Genomic DNA, 8747 nt, shown 5'->3' with positions numbered 1-8747 from the left:
CTGCTGACAGACTATTGCTCTTGTATTTATTTAGCTACCTTTCTTATACAGCCAAAGAAGGCTTACCTGCCTGGAGATGGCATACCCACAGTGGGCTGTGCCCTCCTATATCAAACATTAGTCAAGAAAGACATGTCTAAGGGCCAATATGATGGATGTAATTCTTCAGTAAAGTTCCTCTGCCCTGCTTGGTAAGTTGATGAAGGAGGTGGCCCCATATCTGTCCTTCCTCCATCTCAACCATCCCACTTCCCCAAGATCTCCCCAACCCTCCCCTTCTCTCCTCTTTCTTCCCCTCTCCCCTTCCCTCTAATCCCCCACCCCCATGCTCCCAAATTTTGCCTAGAACTCTTGTCTGCTTCAAATTTCCAGGAAGATCTATATATGTTTTTTCATTGGGTTCACCTTATATATTTTGCATTTTTAAAAAACACAAAACTGAAGCTTGCCAGGCAAGATTTCTACCATTGTTTTTTTTTATTTTTTTTAAAGAAAAAAAACTATCTTTCTTTCATCATACATACCAATCATACATACCAATCCAGGTTCCCTCCCCTATTCCCATTCCCTCCACATATATCCCCCATCTCACCCCTATCCACTCTTCAGAAAGGGTAAGGCACATTGTTTGTAGAAGGTCCAAGGCCCTTCCTACTATATCTAGGCTGAGCAAGGCATCTCTCCAAAGAGAATAGGTTCTCAAAAAGCCAGTACAAGTGTGCTAACGCATAAGTGGATACTTAGACATAAACAAAGGATATTGAGCCTATAGTTCATTATCCTAGATATAGCTTACTTAGATAGTAATGAGGTGAACCCTAAGAAAGACATATATAGATCCACCTGGAAAGTCGAAATAGACAAGCTCAACTGACAAAATTGAGAATATAGGTGTGGGGGAGAAAGGAGGGCAGAAAGGGAAAAGGAGGGAAAAAGGGGAGGGGTGAGGAGAACTTGAGGGAATGGGATAGTTGAGATGGAGGAAGGACAGAGATGAGAGCAAGGAAAGAGATATCTTGATTGAGGGAACCATTATGGGGTTAACAAGAAACCTGCCTCTAGAGAAATTCCTAGAAATCCACAAGGACAACCCCAGCTAAGACCCTAAGCAATAGAGGAGAGGGTGCCTGAACTGGCCTTGCCCTGTACTCCGACTGATGAATATCTTAAATATCACCATAGAGCCTTCATCCAGCAACTGATGGAAACAGAGGCAAAGACCCACATCAGAGCACTGAACTGAGCTTCCATAGACTAGTTGAAGAGTGGGAGGAATGAGAATATGAGCAAAGAGGTCAAGACCATGATGGGTACACCCACTAAACCAGTCTACCTGAGCTAATGGAAGCTCACCAACACTAGTCGAACTGGGAAGGAACAGGCATAAGACCAAACTAGTCCCTCTAAATGTGATTGACAGTTGCATGGCTGGGCCAGACTGAAGGGACACTGGCAGTGGCACCAGGATTTATCCCTACTGTTTGTACTGGCATTATCTTAATTATTGATTTAAATGAGAGTGCCCAGCCCATTGTGGGTGGTACCATTCCTGGGGTGGTGGCCTTGAGGTTTACAAGTAAGCAGTGTGTAGCAAGTGAGTAACCAGCACCCCTTCCTGTCCCTTACAGCAGTTCCTGCATCCAGGTTCCTGTCCTCTTTGAGTTTGTGCCTTGACTTCCATGAACTGTGACTCAGGATATATAGTCAATATGTAATCAAGTAAATGCTTTCAATCCTAAGTTGTTTTTGGTCATGGTGTTTCATTACAACAATAGTAACCCTACCAAAGACATTCAGATTATCTATGTACAGGTTTGTTTGTGTGTTTATTTTCCTTTGATTATGCCTTAATTCAAGACTTTTCAAATGATGATGTGACATGATAACTAGTCGTCAATTAGTTGGAAAAAAATCTAGAGGTTTTAAAGTTTTTCAAAAAGATAAGTTCTAGAATCTCTGACTTTCCCCTGAAACAGTTTCATATTAACAATTTTAAAACATAATAATAAATTGCCCTCAATACCTTAATATTTTTGTAAATGAAAATGATTATTTTCAAGAAAGAAAATAAATAAATCTTCTTATATGACATATTCTCATCATGACTTTACATCCCTTATCTCCTCCCAAATCCTCCCCATCTCCCCATTCACACAACTCCACACCTTATTTTTCTCTCTTTAGAAAACAAGAATTTAGAAAACAAGAAATTAAAAATTAAAAAAGCTAACAAATCAGAATGAAGCAAGACACACAAACAGATTAGGAGAAATAAAAACCCCAGTCCTTAGAAAAGCCTACATTGCTGTAAGATATTCAGGAATAATATTGTATAATCTTCATCTTAATTTATCCAAAAGTCTGTTTCATGTACCATAATTTATATTTAAACTTGAATTTATAAACCTCTAAATTTTGAGATATCAACATATATTACTAGCTACATAGGAACAATTCAGATTTTAAGTAGGGTCACATGAACTATAAACATTAATATGGCAGGGCAGCAAAAATATGTATGTATATATACACATATATATACATATATATAATGAAAACCATTGTTTACACACTGAAAAAGTTAAAATGTACTTTTGTTTATATGTATGAACATATATAATAAATTATCTATCTATCTATTTAAAATTTTCTGGACTACATGATTTCTAAGACAATTTATTACCTATCATATTGAACCCTGTTGTGAATATTGAATAAATTTTCTAAAATACTGCTTAGTTTGTTAAATTGATTTATGAAATCCTATTCTTACAATAAAATTAAATTTTCATATATAAATAATGTGTAGTACTATGCACATGCTACTATGTAAAACATGGTGATTAAATCATACCTGTAATAATTTTATCATTCATTTTATTTTAAATGTAAAATACAATAAAAAGCTTGTATATTTTGGCAAAAAAAAATTGCTTCTGGATGAAAAATGTGAAAGGGAACTTTTGTCTGCCCAACTCAAATAGCATGATTTCAAGGCCTGACCTCTTGTATCCATGTTGCTTCAAAAGACATTCACATGTGCCTGATACATGATAGTTTACTGTATGGCATTAAATAATGACTTTAAGATGGACTGTTGAAGCCACATGAGGAAGTAAAAAACAGACTCTGCATTTTTATGTTATTAAATACAAAACACAGAAAGTTCAGAAACAGGGTATATTACATACTACTGGTAGCAGCCAGTTAATATAATAGATTCTGTGAGTATTTTGTGAACAATTCCCAAAATCCTTAGACTGAGCAATAGTTTTGTCAGCATTTTATTTGCATTCATAATGACCAAAAAATCATAATGATATGATTTCAGGTAAGTATACGTAAAATTAAATAATTTAGATTAGTCTAAATCATAGAAATCTTTAAAAAATTTGATGTAGAAATCTAGACGATTCAAAAAATAGAAAGTATTTAAGCTGGAAATATGATAAAATGGATGCAAATGGTTTTACCTCATTTAAGAGACACTAAAAATAAAACTATCTGTTGTCTCTAAGAAACACATAATTAGCAAAGCCACTCACAAACTGAGAGATGGGTATCAAAATACTGAGTTACTGAAAACAGAAAGCAAGCTGACATAGCTATTTTGGTACCTGCCAAATTACATTGCAAACTAATGCTAGTCATAAGAAATAAAGATAACTACTAGCTATTAACAGAGGAATACATCATTAAGAAGATATAATAATTGTATATATTCACACATCAAATATTGAGGCTGTCTTATTTCATAAAACAGATATAAAAAGGTATAAAAGGTTAGGTATGTGAGGATACAATAGATGTGGGAGTCTTCTGTACCTCACTCCTATCTTTAGATAGAGATTCCAAACATAATATCAACAATGATACTTTAAAGATAAACTATATCATATATCAATTGGTTTGAAAAAATAACTACAGAGCATTCCATTAAGCAGATACAGAATATACATGCTTCTCAGCAGTCCATGACTTTCTCTGAAACTTATGGTATTAGATCAGCAATCAAGTCTGAACACATACAAAAAAAAAAGATAAAAAGATAGATCACAGTGATTTAGAAGAAATGAATAGGATCCACATATGAGTGAGAGAAAATGCAGCATTTGTCCTCTGAGCCTGGCATGCTTCATTTAATATAATTTTGAGAGCCATCCATTTCTTTCCAGTTTTAAAATTTCATTTACCTTTATGGCTGAATAAAATGTATTTGTGAAATGTATTTCTTTTGGCCACCAACCAGCTCCCAAATCATGACACAGAGACTTATTAGTTATGAATACTCAGCCTTATTTTAGCTCTTATATAAATCTGTTTCTCTTTATCTACATTTTGCCATTGATCTTTTTACCTTTATTTCTGTCTTTTCTGTATCTCATACTTTCCTGCTGTCTCCATCTCTGGCTGGTAGCTTCCTGGGCATGTCCATCTATTTCTTCCTCTTCCTCTTCTCTCCTCTTCTCTCTTGAGCCTATATTTCTCCTCCTACTTATTCTCTCTGTGTACAAACCCTGTGTATCCCTGCCCTGCCTAGTTATTGGCCATTTACTTTCTTATTAGACAATTCAGTTGCCTTAGTCAGACAAGGTGAAATAAACGTAACATATTTTTACATAATTACACAAATGGCAGCAAAAACAAAGGTTACAATCCTTCCATTGTTAAACAAATGCAGCATAAACAAATGTAACACATCTTTACACAAGTAAAATTATATTTCATAGTGTAAACAGATGTAAAAATCCTTCCCTAGTTAAAATTATTTCTAAGACCATTTGATTAAGTCAATTCTGTTTCCTTGTTACCGTGAAGAAAGCAGCAATAAGCAGGTATTTTCAAATATCTTTGAGGTAGTATATAGAAACCTAGGGGGAGTAGTTTCATATCTACTGCAGTACTAAGATGCCCTAACAAAAAATAATAAGTCAGGTATTTATTCCATTTACAATGTTATCAAGATGGTTATAAAAGCTTGAAGCAGCAAGTCAACTGGCATCCACAGCAAAGGATATAGGGAAATAATTGTATGTGTTCTATTTGTTTGCTTATGCTCAGTTCAGATTCTCTACTCATACAGTTCAGAAGCACCTGCCTAGGAAATAGTACCACACACAGTGTGCTAGATCTTCCCATATCAATGAATTTACTTAAGACAACCCTCCACAGATATGACCACAGGTCAAGGAAAGTATGCAATCTCTCATAGAGATTCTCTTCACAGGTGATTCTAGGTTGTGCAAGATGATAATTACAGGTAACCATCACAAACTCAGAGTTGTATAGTTGTATCACACCTTACTTCTATTTTTAGCCATTTGGAAGCCATTCATGCTAATTTTCATAACATCTTCATGGCTTACACTCTCCGCTTTAGTGAGTAAGAGTCCTTCATTTCCCACATTTGTATTTCTTCTTATAAGAGCTAACATTTTATTGACTGGAAGGTTTGGTTTTTAAAGTTTTCAGACTTCAACTTCATGCCTGAAATATAACTGGTACACATTTCCTCCCACTCTATGCACAGCCTATTCACATTTTTAATAGTTCTTTTCTTTTGCAAAGGTTTTTATTTTATGCAAACTTAGTTTTCATTTTCTGAGTTATTTCCTCTGTGATTGGAATACTATTTGTAAAGTTTTTGCTCATGTCTGTATCTTGGAGAGTTTTTACTATGCTTTCCTGTAGCACTTTTAGCCTTTCACATTTAAGATTAAGAATTTTGCTATATTTTAAGTTGATTTTTTAAAGTAGGATTTAAAAACGGATCTAAATTTGTTCTTATGAAAGTGGATAATCAGCTTTACTAACACATTTGCAGAACAGACTAGTTTTTGGCATGTTTTGGATGTCTTCCTTAAAAATTAGGTTATCTTAAGGAAGAGTTAGACTTACTACAAACTAAGAAATGCCATACCAGTCAGAAAAACAGGCGAGTGACCCAAGTACCTTAAGAACTTGTCCATTCCTGAGTTCCTAGATTTGATTTCCAAAGACCCCACTCTTACTGTCCTCCCATTCCTCCCCAGCTGCTAGGCCCTGGCCTCCAAATCTGGTGATTTCCCACTGCTCAGTTGTAGACCATACCAATCATAAGAACGACTGAATGACCTGGATACTCAAGCAACCGCTTACTAGATCCCATCTCCAAGAACACATTCCACTGCCTTGCTACCCCTAAACAACCCATACCACTGCTGTACCTTGATCCCCAACATGGGTGGACTTATACTGACCAGGAACAATACAGGCCAGTTAGAAGAACAAGGGCAGAACACATTAATCAGAATATATATTTTAAGCCAGAACAGGTGCAGGCAAAACAAGACAGAAACAGATAGGCTTACACAGGCAGAGAACCAGCTTAACCAGAGAACACAGTTACTGCCAGAAACACATATAGGTGACCTACTAGTGGACCTCCTTCATTCAGGCAGTGCCCTCAACCCCTACTCCCCTCTTCTTCATCCCCCAATTTCTGCAGTGACCTCCTACTGCACCAAAGGCCAAGTTAGTTACAAGAGGTCTAGGCCTCAACTTGAACAGAGATTCTGTACAAGATCAGAAATCCAGGTCATGAAGACAAGAAGAGCAAAGAGGAACCAGAAACCAAGGAATCAAGCATCCATACTACAAAGACTCAGAAATCAGCACCTAGACATATAATCGTCCTAAACCAAAATGCCTAACCTCAAGTATAAGAACAAAATCAACAACAGAAGGGAAATATGGTAACACCAGAACCCAACTATCCTGTAACAGCAAGACCTGAATATTCCAAAACAGCTTCAGAACAAGAAAAATTGTTAAAACAAACTTTACAAAGACTATGGTTGTCCTTAATGAGGAAAGGAAAAAGAAACCTCTCAAGGAAATTGAAGAAAAGACAGAAAATATTTGAGGGAATCAATAAATCCATTAGAGAGTGCCAAGAGAGCCAAGACAAAAAAAAATAAGTAAAGGAAACTGCTCAAGACCTGAAAATGGAAACAAACCAGTAAATAAGTGAGGGAGTTCTAAAAGTGGAAATGCTAGGTAAATCAATAGAAACTACAGATTCAAGTATGCATCAACAACTGAATACAGGAGAGGGAATAGAGTATCTCATGTGTTGAAGATGTAAGAGAAGAAATAAATTCATTGGTCAAAGAAAATGTTAAATCTAAAACATTCTTAACATGAAAGATCCTTGAAATCTGGATCTCTATGGAAAGACTAAACCTAAGAATAGTAAAAAGAGAAGAATCCCAGCTCAAAAATACAGAAAATATTTTAACAAAATCATAGCAGAAAATTTCCCTAACCTAAAGAAGAGTATTTCTATATAGGTACAAGAATCTTACAGAACACAAAATCATTTGGAGCAGAAAGAAAGGCCCTCACCACATAATAATCAAACAATGAATAAACAGAACATAGAGTGAATAGTAAAAAAGGCAAAGGGAAAAGGCCAAGTAACTTTTAAAGGTAGATAAATTAGAATTGTACCCGACTTCTAAACAGGGATTCTAAGATACAAAGGGACCTGGACTGGCATCTTGCAGACTAAAAGGCCACAGATGCCAGTCTAGACTACTATAACCACCGAAACTTTCAATAACCATAGATGGAGAAAGCATGATATTTCATGACAAGTCAAATTAAGACATTATCTATCTGTAAATGCAACTCAGCAGAAGGTAATATAAGGAAAACTCTAACCTAAAGAAGTTAGCTATATCCACAAAAACAAAGGAAATAAATAATATCACATCAGTAAAACCCAGAGAAGGGATATACAGATACACACACACACACACACACAATCACATACACACACACATTACTACCACTAACAAAATAACTGGAAATAACAATCATTGGTCCTATGATGATGGTTGGGCTTGGCAGAAGAAGTGGGGGGAGATGAGGAGGGGAGGAGGAGAGCTGCAGATGGAATGTATAATGAATTTTAAAAATATATTAAAAATAAAAAATATGAATATTAAAAAAATAGCAATCATTGGTCATTAGTGTCTCTCAATATCATTTTACTCAATTCCCCTATCTAAAAAAAGATAGGCTAACATACTGGATACCAAAACAGGATCCATCCTTCTGTTGCATACTCAACATCAAAGACAGAGGTTACATCAGAGGAAAGGGTTAGAAACAATTTTAAAAGCAAATGGAACCAAGAAGAAAGCTAATGTAGCTATAAAAATATCTAACAAAATTGACTCTGAGATGGCTATTCATTGCTGTCAACTTGACTATATCTGGAATGAACTATAATGCAGAAATGGAGAACATGTCTGTGATTCATATCTTCAAACAATAAGACAAACATCTCTTTTATCTAGAATTTTAGCTGGATGGCACAGGCTTTTAATCCACATTTTGAAGTTGGATAACACATTCCTTTAATCTGAGCCACATCTGCTAGAAACCTATATAAGGACAATGGAAGAAGAAAAATTTGCTCCTTTATCTGCTTTCCCTCACCTTGTCAGTACATTCCTTCTTTTACTGGCACTAAAGTCTTCTTCTTCTTCTTCTTCTTCTTCTTCTTCTTCTTCTTCTTCTTCTTCTTCTTCTTCTTCTTCTTCTTCTTCTTCTTCTTCTTCTTCTTCTTCTTCTTCTTCTTCTTCTTCTTCTTCTTCTTCTCCTTCTCCTTCTCCTTCTCCTTCTCCTTCTCCTTCTCCTTCTCCTTCTCCTTCTCCTTCTTCTTCTTCTTCTTGATTCTACAATATACAAAAGACCAG

This window comes from Chionomys nivalis, chromosome X (assembly GCF_950005125.1).
Source record: "Chionomys nivalis chromosome X, mChiNiv1.1, whole genome shotgun sequence".
Classification (NCBI taxonomy): domain Eukaryota; kingdom Metazoa; phylum Chordata; class Mammalia; order Rodentia; family Cricetidae; genus Chionomys; species Chionomys nivalis.
The sequence above is the reverse complement of the archived record's forward strand: the minus strand, read 5'-3'. Positions refer to the sequence as shown.